The 16,849-nt window shown below is 35.3% G+C and overlaps 1 protein-coding gene across 7 annotated transcripts in view; it reads left to right on the top strand.

Annotated features, from left to right (window-relative positions):
* PCDH15 (protocadherin related 15) overlaps positions 1–16,849 on the top strand; it is a 1,753,436-nt gene that overhangs the window by 36,705 nt on the left and 1,699,882 nt on the right. For all 7 annotated transcript variants that reach the window (XM_054659631.2, XM_054659630.2, XM_054659628.2 and 4 more), the window contains exon 3: positions 16,466–16,527. The gene's annotated coding sequence lies outside the window, so the exon portion shown is untranslated. The remainder of the gene's footprint in view (positions 1–16,465; positions 16,528–16,849) is intronic.

The following is a 16,849-nucleotide window of genomic DNA, read 5'->3' as shown; positions in this document are numbered from 1 at the left end:
CCAAAGATATCTTCCTCCTTTTATTTTTTTCTCACGACTGCATCTAGACAAGGGAATTCATTTTTCTACTAGAAATACGTTATGTATATTCATTTATGATTTTCACTCTAAGAGGTATTCTTTCAGTGAGATCTTGAAAATCTTATCACTTTAATTTACATGTATAGAACTCAATGTCTATGAAAACAAGTGTAGCATGTATACATATATGTCATGTGTATATAATGTGTATGTATTACATATCTAATACAGTATATCTTAGTATTTAATAATTTATGACTCTTCAAATAAATCAACATATAAACTAGAAGTATACATGCATTGCTTTTAAAAATGTTTTTGTTATGTATTATGTGACTGTTTACAATGGAAAAGGACACACAGTGCAGTCTGACAGCTGTGTGTCAAATGAAAGCTAAACATCCTGCTCCTAGCCAGGTTTTCCTACCTATTCCTCCTTACTCCTCCCCTGATACTCAGACATCTTCAGGTGAGATTTTCACAGAAAAAGAAAGCAAAAGTTTGTCAAATAGGATATTCCTTTAAATCTTGAATTTTATTTTAATTAATTATGTTTAATTATTGACCCCTTGCTTTTTTCTTTACTGAAAAATGTGGATGATGACCACTTACCTTTTTTTTAAATACTGAAAAAGTTCTGCCTATCATAACTTTATTTATTTATGTATTTATTTATGAGAGAGAGTATCACTCCGTTACCCAGGCTGGAGTGCAGTGGCCTGATTTCCACTCACTGAAGCCTCCATCTCCTGGGCTCAAGCAAGCCTCCTACCTCAGCCTCCAGAGTAACTTAGGCTATCAGTGCACACCATTATGCTTGGCTAATTTTTTTGTAGTTTTGGTAGAGATGGAGTATTATTGTGTTGTACAGGCTGTTCTCAAACTTCTGGACTCAGGAGCTGGGATGACAGGTGTGAGCCACCACACCAGGACTGCCTATCATAACCTTAAATATTTTATGAAGCAATGTATGTAGAGTGCCAAACAAGTAAATTGCTAAAATGAAAACTATCTTGGTGTTTTTGATAGAAGATAAATGTTATTATATAGTTACTAGATAAGTTAAGGCAATGGAACCTCTTTGTGAGATTTTGTTTTATTTATTTTTTGATAATTGGGTTAGATTATATTAAATTTTAATGATAGGTACAAACCGAGCATTAAGAACATGTTTTTGGCTAACATTAACATTGATAATTCTCTTATTTCTTAGGAAATGAGTACATTAAACTTGCTTACTTCTATGTATAACAAAACCTCTTACTAGGAGTGCAGGAACTGTGTATATGTAGTGATTGTAGTTTTTAAAGAAAAAAGAAATAATTGGCATTGATGATATACCACATGACCAGATGCTGTATAATAAAGTGACTTACAATCTTAATTTGTCAGACAACTCTAGAGAGTTTCAATTAAGTTTGAGGTTTTGGCCCACCTCTGAATTCCTTTGTAATATTTTATAAAGTAGCAAAAACTACAGACAAATATTTCTGCCATTAAGCAATCAGCATCCATCTGTTTTTGTCTTTTTACTACCAAGACAAGTTAACATGTGGCAGAAGCATATAAGTCTACAAAATTGAGATGAACTGTTAAGAACAGTATCATGATATTATTATTTTCTTTTTTTAAATTTTATTTTATTACTATTATACTTTAAGTTTTAGGGTACATGTGAACAACGTGCAGGTTAGTTACATATGTATACATGTGCCATGCTGGTGTGCTGCACCCATTAACTCGCCATTTAGCATTAGGTATATCTCCTAATGCTATCCCTCCCCCCTCCCCCACCCCACAACAGTCCCCAGAGTGTGATGTTCCCCTTCCTGTGTCCATGTGATCTCATTGTTCAATTCCCACCTATGAGTGAGAACATGCGGTGTTTGGTTTTTTGTCCTTGCGATAGTTTACTGAGAATGATGATTTCCAGTTTCATCCATGTCCCTATAAAGGACATGAACTCATCCTTTTTTATGGCTGCATAGTATTCCATGGTGTATATGTGCCACATTTTCTTAATCCAGTCTATCGTTGGACATTTGGATTGGTTCCAAGTCTTTGCTATTGTGAATAGTGCCACAATAAACATACGTGTGCATGTGTCTTTATAGCAGCATGATTTATAGTCCTTTGGGTGTATACCCAGTAATGGGATGGCTGGGTCAAATGGTATTTCTAGTTCTAAATCCCTGAGGAATCGCCACACTGACTTCCACAATGGTTGAACTAGTTTACAGTCCCACCAACAGTGTAAAAGTGTTCCTATTTCCCCACATCCTCTCCAGCACCTATTGTTTCCTGACTTTTTAATGATTGCCATTCTAACTGGTGTAAGATGGTATCTCATTGTGGTTTTGATTTGCATTTCTCTGATGGCCAGTGATGATGAGCATTTTTTCATGTGTCTTTTGGCTGCATAAATGTCTTCTTTTGAGAAGTGTCTGTTCATATCCTTCGCCCACTTTTTGATGGGGTTGTTTGTTTTTTCTTGTCAATTTGTTTGAGTTCATTGTAGATTCTGGATATTAGCCCTTCGTCAGATGAGTAGGTTGCGAAAATTTTCACCCATTGTGTAGGTTGCTTGTTCACTCTGATGGTAGTTTCTTTTGCTGTGCAGAAGCTCTTTAGTTTAATTAGATCCCATTTGTCAATTTTGGCTTTTGTTGCCATTGCTTTTGGTGTTTTAGACATGAAGATCAATGGAACAGAACAGAGCCCTCAGAAATAACGCCGCATATCTACAACTATCTGATCTTTGACAAACCTGAGAAAAACAAGCAATGGGGAAAGGATTCCCTATTTAATAAATGGTGCTGGGAAAACTGGCTAGCCATATGTAGAAAGCTGAAACTGGATCCCTTCCTTACACCTTATACAAAAATTAATTCAAGGTGGATTAAAGACTTAAACGTTAGACCTAAAACCATAAAAACCCTAGAAGAAAACCTAGGCATTACCATTCAGGCCATAGGCATGAGATTTTGTAACTTTAATCCTTTCTTTCTTTCTTTTTTTTTTTTTGAGACGGAATTTTGCTCTTGCTGCCCAGGCTGAAGTGCAGTGGTGGGATCTTGGCTCACTGCAACCTCCACCTCCTGGGTTCAAGCGATTCTCCTGCCTCAGCCTCCCGAGTAGCTGGGATTACAGGCATGCGGCACCACGCCAGGCTAATTTTGTATTTTTGGTAGAGATGGAGTTTCTCCATGTTGGTCAGGCTGGTCTCAAACTCCCAACCTTGGGTGATCCACCCACCTCGGCCTCCAAAAGTGCTAGGATTACAGGTGTGAGGTTCCTTGCCTTGCCTATTCCTTTATTTCTAATAGTTTTTCATAGTGTTGCTAGAGCAAAATTTTATATTCACCTTTTTGACTTCATTTTCTTCAAAATGTCCCAGTTTTTCTTAGCTTTACAATTTTTTTTTCAGAAATGATAATAGAGCAAAGGTTTGGTAATACTAGAGGTTTTATTCTTTTTTCTCTTCTTTGATCTGTCTCAAATATTCTCACATGACACATGATCATTATGACTCCCATCTGTATAAAATTATGAATTGACATTAAACTGTTATTGTCATACCAGAACTAAGACACACCATCTCATGGTCTTCTTGCATTTGTGCGAGCTTTCTTTATGTGTGTGGGGTTTCTTTTAATTGTTTCATTTTTGTTTTTATACAAACTACGATCCATATTGTATTTTGGCAAGCCATCTATAATACTTGGTAGCTTTGAATTAATGTCAGCTTTGAACAGTAAAAATTTTCAGAAGCAGGCAACTTGCAAATCTCACAAAGAAGTTTGTGGGTTTGGTACCATTCAGATAAGTAAAAGAGTCTTACCTGCCAGCAACTTATTTTCTGGAATTCCTTATTGCTGTCTTTGCCATAAATATCTACCAGATAGGCAAAAAATGTAGCCCCAGGTTTGCATTTGCTAATAAGGTGACAGTGGCCTATGACAAGTCAAGACCAAATAATGTAACACCTCCCACATCAAAGTTTTAAGCGCTTTAAAATAGAGGATCCAAGTTGCTTTGTCCATTAGAAAAGGTCAGCCCAGATTAATCCACCTTCCCACTCACACACTAGGTTATACCTGGCCATATGCTGTCGATTCAGCACTTGTACAAGTGTCAAAACCAAAGCGGTTCATTTGCTCTGCTTTCTTTCTTTTTTCCTCTTATTCTTTTTTTGATATGACTGACATTATTCTGGTTCAATTCAACAAACCTGTACTGAGCACCCACTGTTCAGATACTCTTTCAGACCCAGGCCTCAAGGAACTTGAAAGCTAACAAACGACCTCTTAACAAGAAATTCTTGAGGAAAACACTTAAAATAGTGTAAAAAATTTCAACTGTCAAGAAAGCATCTTTTCAAAGTAGATGGATCTAAATTATCTTTATATCAAACCACCATTGTAAGATGTATTCTTTAAAGTTATTATATCTGAGAAGTCTCCTTTTTCTTTTAATCTTCACAAATGTTTTTTCTTTTGTTCACTCTAGAAGATTTTGATGTATTGGTTTTGAATGACCAGGATTATTTCAGAAGGATTAAACTAATAAAATATTATAGGCAACAAGAGCAGTGAGGTGGTGAGAGGCATGTAAAACTGTGAGACCATAGCATTTAATGGAAACACTCATAGAAGGGAGCTAAAAATATATATTTTCCGTACCAGTGCCTACTTTTCTTACTAATAATACTGAACACAGCAAATTTGAACCTATTTAAATAATTAAAAAGCCTTAAATATGAATATTGTCAAAATTAATGTTGATTTTAAATAGAATGTAAACATAATTGAGAAGAATTTGCTTGACAAATCATACAAACTCCATCTTTACTATATTGAACATATTTATGTTGAAGTATTGTGATTATAAAAATGTTTATCTTGAATATATAATTTTCTTCTCTTGTATAACATGTATAATGTATGTAGTACCATTCATATTAGTATGTTTCTTCTCTCTTAACAATACAAAAAAGGTACGTATATGATTAAGCCTTTTTCTTTGAGAGAACATTCAGAAAGCTTAAAAACAAATTTTAAGTGAAACACTAGCAAAACTTTGGCCTTTATTAAAATTGTACTTCTGTTCCCACTTTAACCTGGTTCTGTAGTTTAGATTCTGATTTTATTTGTCGAAAGGGATGCCTATGTACCCAATGCAAGTGACGTAACATCCTTCATTCAATAGGAATACAAATGCATGAATAAATACACATCTATTGCAAATAAAATAAAAATAGAAGGAGAGCAGATAATTATTGAGGTATAATTTTTTTGACCAAAGTACATCATTCTCTTGTCATAAGAGCAAAAATATATTTACCAGTATAGCATGTTACTAATGGGTATTTATAAATGCAGCCAACCATGGTTTTAATCAACTTAAAACATACATTTGTTACAACTTAAGCTTAGCTGCATAAATGAGAGTAATGAACTTAGTTACAGACTTTTTGGACACATTTGCCCCTTTATCTAATTAGAAAGATTAGTAATATTAACATTTAATGCTGCTTTATATTTTCAAAAGGATTAGTTCAGTAATGATTATAAATTTCCCTGGCGTCTTTGCAATTATCACCAACCTCAAATTTATAGCTGAGGGAATTTTCAGAAGAAAGTTAAGTACTTGAAATAGATTTTGAATCCAATGGGTTTCAGTTACAAGACTGACCTAGGCTAGTGCAAGGAACTGGTAGCTTGCATTTATTCTAGAAAAGAAGGCAAGGCATTTGGTCTTTAATCAAATTATTTAAAATAGAAATTACTTAAAATATTTAAAATAATATTATTATTTGAAATAATATTTGAATTCTGGGGTTTGTAGTAAGTTAGATGAGAGTTTAAAAACCAGCTTTGCCACTTATGAGTCATATAATCTTGAGTGAGATACTTTGGCATCTGTTTCTATATCTATTAGGCAAGAATAATCATAGTACCTATGTCATGAGATTTCTGTTCAGATTTAATGAAATGACCCTTTTTGCCCAAGACTTAGAAAATAGAGAGCATTTGTCAAATTTGAGTATTACTATTTGATGATGATGATGGTGATGATGATTTCCAAACAGATTAGGCTGAATTCATACACATAAGTGAGAGCTGGATAGAGTCTTTTACATTTAGACCAAAAATGTGGAGATTCATCCTTATAGAGACTCCATACGGTGAAAACAGCAGATTAAGATCAACAATTGCCTGGCAGAACAGTAGTTCTATGTATAATTTGACAAGCAAATTATCCTGAGTTGTGATGTTTCCATTCTATTTAAAATTTACAGAACAGTCTCTCTCTCATATATATATACACACACACATATATACACACACATATATATATACACACACATATACACATACATACTTGAGATGTATGTATGTATACATATATATACACATACATACTTGAGATGTATGTATGTATACATATATATACACATACCTACTTGAGATGGAGTTTCACTCTGGTGCCCAGGCTGGAGTTCATTGGTGCCATCTCGGCTCAATGCAACCTCCATCTCCTGGGATCAAGCGATTCTCCTGCCTCAGCCTCCAAGTAGCTGGGACTACAGGCGCCCGCCACCATGCCCCACTAATTTTTTGTGTTTTTAATAGAGATGGTTTTCACCATGTTGACCAGGCTGGTCTTGAACTCCTGACCTCAGGATCAGCCCTCCTTGGCCTCCCAAAATACTGGGATTACAGGCTTGAGCCAACGTGCCAGGCCAGAAAATTTATTTCTAGAGCAGTGAAGTGTTGTAACAGAAGTTTGGCATCTAATGAAAAAGTGTTTATAGTGTTCTGAATCTTTAAAAGAAGATATAGCTGAGAATTTGATTCCTGAAATGCCAGGGAAGCACTGATTTTCTTCAAGAACATTTGTCTCTGTTATCCATGTAATTTTTTACCCCCAGGAAGAGTGAACAAAACAATCCCCAGTAATCCCATGAGGCTACAGGATCATAATTTTTAGGTTATTTGCAAAGAGTTATTCTTCTTACCAACTGTCTGTTCACAGGAAGGAAGAAAAAAGGCTACAATAATTCCATAAATATACATATAAGGAATTAATTTTATATAGTATTAATAATATAGATTAATTTATAATTCTCCATTATCTGAATAGAATATGAAAAAATTTACTGAGCAAGAAGGGTTTACTTAACAAATTAATGATGTCAAAATTTTCCAGGGATTTAAAAAAAACCTACATATTAATCAAATACTACTTTCAAGTGCCTATGATTTATTCATCTACATATAATTTATATGCTAATACAATAATTACTTTTGTATTTATAGCCTAACATTTTACCAAATTTAAAATCGATCCAACTGTGATCTTCAACAAAATCCTAATAATAAATATAAGATATTTATATCTATCTATATGTGTGTCTACATACTTGTATCTATTTTAGAGATGAGAAAGCTGAAGTCCTGGGATTTTAATTGATTTTTTATTTTTTTTGGAGACAGAGTCTTGCTCTGTCACCCAAGCTGGAGTGCAGTGGTGTGATCTCCGCTTATTGTGACCTCTGCTTCCCGGAGTTTAAGTAATTTTCCTGCCTCAGCCTCCCAAGTAGCTGGGACTACAGGCACCCACGACCACGCCTAGCTAATTTGTGTATTCTTAGTAGACAAGGGGTTTCACCATGTTGGCCAGGATGGTCTCGATCTCTTGACCTCGTGATCTGCCCAGGTTGGTCTCTCAACGTGCTGGGATTACAGGCTTAAGCCACCGTGCCTGGCCTAATTGATTTTTTTTTTTTAAGGAAACTTCCAGAATTAAAATTCCAATGCTGACACTTTTTTACATATACTATTTAGGCTTATGTGATTTTTCTCCCACTCATCTGGTGAGACTTGACTTTCAAGACATCTAGCAGATGTAAAATCAGGCAAACTTCATCTCTGAAAATAATAAAAAAAGTATTTATTTTTAGAGAAAATGATTTAAGGTGGGTGCGGTGGAGCCCAGCACTTTGGGAGGCTGAAAGCAGGAAAGTTTTTGAGCACAAGAGTTATTGTCCAGCTTGGACAATATAGTGAGACCTCATATCTACAAAATATATTTTTTAAAAAATTAGCCAAGCACAGTGGCATGACCCTGTAGTCCCAGCTACTGGGGAGGCTGAGGTGGGAAGATCACTTCAGCCTGGGAGGTGGAGGCTGCAGTGAGCCAAGATCATGACACTGCAATCCAGCCTGGGTGACAAAGCAAGACCCTGTCTGAAACAAACAAAAAATTGTATATATATAAAATATTACTTTTCAAAATATATTTATTAAAATTTTCTGAATCTTTTTATATTATACGTTTTATAAAAGTGGTGAAAAGATTGCATTTATGTAACCGATATTGTGGAATTATCTGTGTCAATAACATAACTGTTGGCCAGGCACAGTGGCTTACGCCTGTAATCCCAGCACTTTGGGAGGCCGAGATGGGTGGATCACCTGAGGTCAGGAGTTTGAGGCCAGCCTGGGCAACATGGCAAAACTCTGTCTCTACTAAAAATACAAAAATTAGCTGGGCATGGTGGTACATGCCTGTAATTCCAGCTACTAGGGGGGCTGAGGCAGGAAGTTCCCTTGAACCTGGGAGGCAGAGGTTGCAGTGAGCTGAGATCGTGCCACTGCACTGCAGCCTGGGCAACAGAGTGAGACCCTGTCTTAAACATAAATAAATAAATAAATAAATAAGATAGTGTTAAGATCAAACAGAACATACACTTACACAAAACAAGAAACATTATGGGTCAGGTTATATTCTATTGAAGCTATATAAATTAATGGAATGTGTTAAAGATACAAACACTTTACACTTGCATAATTCTTACTGTGAAAACTTTAATCTGTGGCCTCAATATTTTTATTTTACTATAAGCATGTGATTAGTTTTAATGCCCATTATACTCATTAGTTTGCACTGTGATTAATGTGCAAAATTATCAGAGTGAATGTTAAATTTTTATAATTCCATTTTAATCAGTCATGGAGATTCATGTTTTAATTAGAAGAGCACCGCGTTTTATAATGAAGTAAAGATTGATGGTAGGAAAAATGTAAATAAATCTTGATGTTATGAAAGTGATGGTCAAAAATTTATGGAGAAGGAATTTGCTATCCATAGCTTAATTTATGACAATTTCATCATGATAACTTAATAAAAAGGATTTTAAATTCCTAATAATGTTTTGTGAATATATTAATGGCAATTACGTATTTAAACTATCAATCTAACATCTGCATTTAATTTTCAATATGATTTTGGATCATTAGTGAAATATTCATCAATAACTCTTTCTGTTCATATCACATTAATAAAGTGACCATTTTGGGATAACTGCTGCCTATGGATTTAATTAATAAATTAATTATTCGAAGCCACATTTTCAAATGATTACAGATTTAAGAAGGATTTTTGTGGTTGTCTGACCTGTGGTTCCCTTTCTTATTAAGGCTAGGTTCATCAAATATAGCTATATATATATATATATATATATATATATATATACACAAACATACACATACAGAATAACCAGTTTGTATTTCAGATCAACCACTTTTTTTAGGGAGATATTTATATGGCCCTATATTTTATCTGCCAACACAGACATATGCAAGGTAAGGCACATAATAATCCCAATTCCTTTTTACTCTTCTGGTCTAAAAATTATATCTGATTACATTAAGAAATGTGCATATAGGCCTTTCTTTTATAACTCAAGAAGAAAGGAGCAGTTTCTGTTGGGGAAGGCAATCCTAGGAATGCTCAGGAGGATAAATTGCATGGTAGATTGTTTTCTCAGCACTTTTAGGATTAAAGAAAAACAAGCAAGGGCCACTATTTAGAAACTGTTGCTCATGGATGACTGGATGAGCTTCTCAGCAGGGATGAGACTTTATGAGATTCTAGATTGGTTGCACAGTACAGCACGGCTTTGAGGAGGAAGCCATTCTTGCACCTGTGGGTGGAACCAGGACACTTTCTCAGGCACCACTGGGATGAGAAGTGGTGGAGGCCTCCATGTCCACACGATTAGCATAGGCACAGGACAGAGAATGCTTTTTAAAGGTAGTGATCAGGATTCCCCAATTACATTCCACCATTACATGGTGGCATATAATCGCAGGTCCTTGGTAGGCTGAGGCAGGAGAATTGTTTGAACCCAGGAGGTGGAAATTGCAGTGAGACGAGACTGTGCCACTGCACTCCAGCCTGGGTGACAGAGCAAGAATCGGTTCCCCATGCCTCCTTCCAAAAAAAATTGCCCACATGTGTAACAGTGTGTGTGCACGCATGTATGTGTGTGTTAGACTCATCTAGTCATCCATGAGCAACAGTTTCTAAATAGTGGCCCTTGCTTGTCTTTCTTTAATCCTAAAAGTGCTGAGAAAACAATCTACCATGCAATTTATCCTCCTGAGCATTCCTAGGATTGCCTTCCCCAACAGAAACTGCTCCTTTCTTCTTGAGTTATAAAAGAAAGGTCTATATGCACATTTCAGGTATTTTTGGGATATATGTGATGCAGTCCACTATTGAAAATATTTGCGCTTATATGCAGAAAAGAAAAGCAACATGCTAAGATAGAAGCAAAATTTACATTTAAAAAAAACAGAGCAAATAGACCTCCTTCATACTTAGGTAGTCAGCAATTGAAATGCATTTATAACTGGATATCTATTTAGATTGAAAATTAAACATTTTCAATGTTTCAATGAAAATTAAACATTTTCAATCTAAATAGATATCCAGTTATAAATGCATATTTTTCTGAATATTAGCATTTTCTGTAGTATATTTTATTTATTTTCTATTTTTGCTATTAGTTCAAAAATTAGTTTAGTTTTGGAAATATTTTGTCCTTGATTATTTCACACAGTACCAAGTCATAAACTAAACATTTAAAAAAGTCTCCTGTATGTTTACTTTCCTAAAAGCACTGCTGACTCTATATATGGCCATAGGGTAAAGATTCAATGAAAATTAGGCAAAAATGCGTATTATGTACATTCAAAATATTGTATAAAATTTTAGTACATTTTTGGATTCCAAAGGAATCACTGACTCCTGATTAAGTTGCATCTTCAGAGAATTGGATAAGCAACGTATCTCATTGTGGTTTTCACATAGAGGAAAAGAAAAAAGGGGGAGAAATACTTCCTCTTTCTTGATGGAAATTTGAGTTTTCCATCTGTGATGGTTCATGAACTTCAACAATGTATGGCCTATACTAAATCAGCCACCAGATTCCAGTGCAACATTCTTCAGGACAATAGCCTGTGAAGATGCAGTCTGATGCTGAATAGAAGAACATCGGCTACAGGCAATGGAAGGTGGTGAGAAATGAGCCATTTTTCCTATTAGATTGGAAATAGGTTTTGTTTCATAGATGTGTATGAACACTTGAGGATTTTTCAGGTAAAAGCCATAGTAATGGCCGGGCGCTGTGGCTCATGCCTGTAATCCCAGCACTTTGGGAGGCCAAGGCGGGCAGATCATCTGAGGTCAGGCGTTTGAGACCAGACCAGCCTGGCCAACATGGCAAACCCCCGTCTCTACTAAAAATACAAAAATTAGCTGTGCGTGGTGGTGGGCACCTGTAATCCCAGCTGCTTGAGAGGCTGAGGCAGGAGAATTGCTTGAACCCAGGAGGCAGAGGTTGCAGTGAGCCGAGATCATGTCACTTAATTCCAGCCTGAGCAACAGAATGAGACTTCGTCTCAAAAATAAATAAATAAATAAATAAAGAAAGAAAGAAAGAAAGAAAGAAAGAAGCCATATAGCCATATATTAAGAAGCCATTGGATATGGGTGAGTTATATGAATAATGAATACACAGAAAAACATATAGGTCTTAAAACATAGTGTATAGTGAAAATAGTTAAGAAAATGAAGTATATAACAAAATGTTATTTATATAAATTCACGTGTGTGCATATAAAACAACAATATGTGGCCGGGCACAGTGGCTCACGCCTGTAATCCCAGCACTTTGGGAGGCCGAGGTGGGTGGATCACCTGAGGTCAGGTGTTGGAGACCAACTTGGCCAACATGCTGAAACCCTGTCTCTACTAAAAATACAAAAGTTAGCCAGGCGTGGTGGCAGGTGCCTGTAATCCGAGCTACTCGGGAGGTTTAGGCGTGAGAATTGCTTGAACCCAGGAGGCAGAGGTTGCAGTGAGCTGAGATTGCGCCATTGCACTCCAGCCTGGACAACAAGAGCGAAACTCTTTCTCAAAAACAAAAAACAAAAAACAAAAACAACAAAAAACAAATAAAAAACATAACAAACAAAAAACCCAAAAAACCCCAAAACGTTGCTCAAGTAATCTGTGAGTGAATGGATGAATAAGAGTGGAGGGTGAGGGCAAAGGGACATTGGTTAATATTGATTACAATTCCTAGCATAATGTTTGCTGCCCTGATCATAAATATTTTTGACATCTTTTTTTTCTGAGATCTTAATCATCCACTATTATTAGCTACATATATTTTTGCTTCCTTCCATAATACCTAATTTTGCCACTTCATACAACAAAGTTGCTTAGAAAAAACATAAGACAGTGTTTAGTTAGAATCTTGAGGAACAGAAAGTCACTTAAAGAAATCATATAAAAATTTTAGCTAAGGACAGTTACAGAGATGCGTAGTTAAGGACAGTTACAGAGATGAATTGTACAAGTGGGTGATCCAAGGGAGAGTATGGAACTAATCAGGAATTACTCCCTGAAGGAGCTGATGTTTGAAGCGTTACACTAATAATGCTTTTGAAATCATTTAAAAACCCTCACTTCTATGATAATTGTGTCATCTAGCTACTGAAACATCTAAAGTACATTTATAGTACTTTTATTGTTACTCATCTAAAAGTATTTCGAATTGGAGATTTGTGATAGTAATACAATCAGATATTTCTGTGTAATTTACTGTTTCTTTTGAAATTCTAAATTCAGTAACTATAGTTCACATATGCTATATAAAAATTGTTATTAAATTAACAAGTATTAACGATTCTCTTTTGTTCCAAAACCACAAAAGTTTGAAAAAATAAACATGTTTAAAATGGAGAACTAACATCAAGAGCTTGTGCATATTCTTCTGTTTTCACATTGATAAGGTTTGGCTGTGTCTCCACCCAAATCTCATCTTGAATTGTAGCTCCCATAAATCCCACATGCTATGGGAGGGAACCCGTGGGAGCTAATTGAATCATAGCGGGGTGGATCTTCCCCCTGCTGTTCTCATGATAGTGAATAAGTCTCACGAGATCTGATGGTTTTATAAATGAGAATTCCCCTGCACACTATATTTTTTGCCTGCCACCATGTTAGATGTGGCTTTGCTCCCCCTTCCCCTTCCAACATGATTGTGAGGACTCCCCAGCCATGTGGAATTGTGAGTCAATTAGACCTCTTTCCTTTATAAATTACCCAGTCTCGAGTATATCTTTATTAGCAGCGTGAGAACGAACTAATACACACATTGAATCAAAACTAAAATCAACGGCAATGAAAGTGCGATTGGTATGATTCAGCTAAATATAATGAATGACACATTGGGAATTATCACTTTAAAATATTGTGTTTCAGGCCGGGCGCAGTGGCTTATGCCTGTAATCCCAGCACTTTGGAAGGCGGAGGCGGGCGCATCATGAGATCAGGAGATCGAGACCATCCTGGCTAACATGGTGAAACCCCATCTCTACTAAAAATACAAAAACAATTAGCCAGGCTTGGTGGTAGGCGCCTGTAATCCCAGCTACTCAGGAGGCTGAGGCAGGAGAATCACTTGAACCCAGGAGGTGGAGGTTGCAGTGAGCTGAGTTTGCGCCACTGCACTTCAGCCTGGGTGATAGAGCGAGACTCTGTCTCAAAAAAATAATAAAATAAAATAAAATAATAAAATAAAAATGAAATAAGATAAATAAAATATAAAATAATCCTGTGTTTCAGTTAATTTGAACTTTCAACCTGGCTTAATTAGACAAAGAGGCATTTTAAAACATTCAGAAGTATTTGTAATTTTTTTAAAGCCATGGGTATATTAACCTTACCTGTTTTGGTTCTTAAGGTTAAACAAATTTTAGAAACTTTTAGAAATTTTTCCCTTTCAATTGTTATGGTTAAATCCAGGGACTGGAAAAGTAACACTTGCTCTCTCTCTCTCTCCTAACTTTAACCTTTCTTAATTAAAAGATGGACTTTTTAAAAAGTTAAATTTCTCTTTTCTGAAGGGTTCAGAAATTCAAATCATTTAATTTACTACTGTGGAAAGATTCATTATGATTCTTATTTTTTTATATAAAAGATGTCAGCAAATTAACAACTGAATTCACATTTAAGAATGCTGTTAGCCATAGGTTGTGTGGATTGATCACCAAGGTGAATTTAACATTAGGCTTTATCTCCAAAATTAATTTCTGTTGAAACCAGTGTTAACTGACTCTTTTCAATTTTCAATATATTTTATTTTTTTGTCTTTTACCAGGAATATGGTGGTTACCCATAAGAACAGTGTTTTTCGTTTTTATATAAAACAATGCCATAAAAAGTCTTCAAAATAGTTACTGATAATAATTTACATGATTTTAAGTAAACTAATAAGTTCTGGAGGTTAGGGCTGGAATAAATAGTTGTAGTATAAATACATAGTTGACTTAAAATAATTATTCTTTCTTTTTCTTCAGGTATCTCCACAGAATTTAGTATAATATTAAAATTGATATTAGTTATATAACAACTGCATAAATGTAAAGATCTAAAAATTTTTCTAAACCTTTATATGTTTGTGTATGTACAAATAAAATCTGAAAATAAATTTGGCCAAGTTTAAATATGAATTCAAATCACTTCTCTTTTGTTTTCTTTTTGTTTTGTTTTGAGATGGAGTCACTCTGTCACCAGGCTAGAGTGCAGTGGTGCAATCTTGGCTCACTGCAACCTCTGCACCCCTGGGTTCAAATAATTTTTCTGCCTCAGCCTCCCGAGTAGCTGGGACTACAGGCGCGCACCACCAGGCCCAGCTAATTTTTGTATTTTTAGTAGAGACAGGGTTTCACCATATTGGCCATGCTGGTCTCAAACTCCTGACCTTGTGATCCACCTGCCTCAGCCTCCCAAAGTGCTGGGATTACAGGCATGAGCCACCATGCCTGGCCTCAAAACACTTCTTAAACAATTTTGAATTTTTGTGGTGAAATATATTATACTTCAAAGCATGTACCCACATACATAGTTTGACATTACAATGAATTTGAGAAATTATTTTTGTTTTGGAGATGAGATGCAAATAAGTCATGTTTTAATAGAATTTTAGTTAAACAGGTAAATATTATTGCTTTCACTATTTTGTCCAACTCTATGTTTTCATTTTAGGCATTTTTTTTAGATATCTGTTATTTTGGTTTTGGTATATAAATGAAAGTTTATTACAAAATTCATTTAATCATCAAGCACATCTACTTTTTTCTAATGGTTCATATTGATTTGAAACTAAAAACATTTTGTGGATGGATGAAATTTATTAATCTTGCTACAAATCCTTCAGAAAATTTGACCATTACCCCATTTGGGAGTATTCATTTCCATGTAGCATTACTTCAGACATGCAACACACATTATCCTTATCACAAAGTGTAATACAGTTGACCCTTAAACAATATGAGTTCAAACTGAATGAGTCTAATTATGTGTGGATTTTCTTTCACCTCTGCCACCCATGAAACAGAAAGACCAGCCCTTCCTCTTTCTCCTCAGCCTGCTCAGTGTGAAGATGACAAGGGCGAAGACCCTTGTGATGATCCACTTACACTTAATTATCAGCACATACATTATTCTCTTCCTTATGATTTACTTAGTAACATTTTCTAACCTTTATTTTAATAATATGATATATATTAATAATACATATGATATGAAAAATATTTGTTAATTCACTATGTTATCACCGACTTCCAGTCAACTATTATCTATTAACTGCTAGTAGCAGTTAAATTTCGGGGGAGTCAAAAGTTATATGCAAATTTTGGACTGCACAATAGGCAGCAACCCCCACGTTGTTCAAGAGTCAACTGAATATTCAACTCAAATAAACTAAGAGTATTCAGTGAGGTGGTGAATAGAGTGAAAGTGAACGGTTCATCGTGAAGCATACCACACGTGGATGCCCCATTCTAGAGCATGTTAATTGGTAAAGATGTGAATACAACTATCAAAGCAAGCCTCCTCTCAGAGAGTATCTAACTTTATTTGGTTTTGTTCTTTCTGAATGGATGACCTTTTCTAAGTACCTTGAAAAAGTAAGGCTGATATTCAAGTGTGGTATTTCATTGCTAGTCCAAAGGGAATTGTTCGTGAATTTCCTCCAAGTGTCTAACAGTATTAAAGTGCAATGTGTTTTTGGTACTTTCAGAAAATGACAATAGCATCTTGGAGAGGAATGCACTGCGGACATGCCCACTTGACAACTAAATAGTAAGTGGCAATTACCACTTATAAAATGTTAACATTTGTTGATAATTTAGCTTTTCAATTAGAAATAAATCTACTCTGAAAGACTAGTCTTTTATAGACACTTCGTTACAAACTATGGACATAAGTTTTCTCTAAAAATTAATTATTTTTTGTTGTTTTCCAGTATGGGGTTGAATTAATGGTATCATTTGGCTACCAAGTCTATTGTCCCCACCTCAAACATTGGAATATAGACTTTTGAAAAAACATACACTTTTATTTGGCAAAATTTTATGTGTTGGGTATTTTCTGGCAATAACCGAATCTGCATGGTTTTCTATGA

Source organism: Pan troglodytes, chromosome 8 (genome assembly GCF_028858775.2).
Source record: "Pan troglodytes isolate AG18354 chromosome 8, NHGRI_mPanTro3-v2.0_pri, whole genome shotgun sequence".
NCBI classification, from domain to species: Eukaryota; Metazoa; Chordata; class Mammalia; order Primates; family Hominidae; genus Pan; species Pan troglodytes.
Note: the sequence above shows the minus strand (reverse complement) of the source record. Positions and strands in the feature narration are given on the sequence as shown.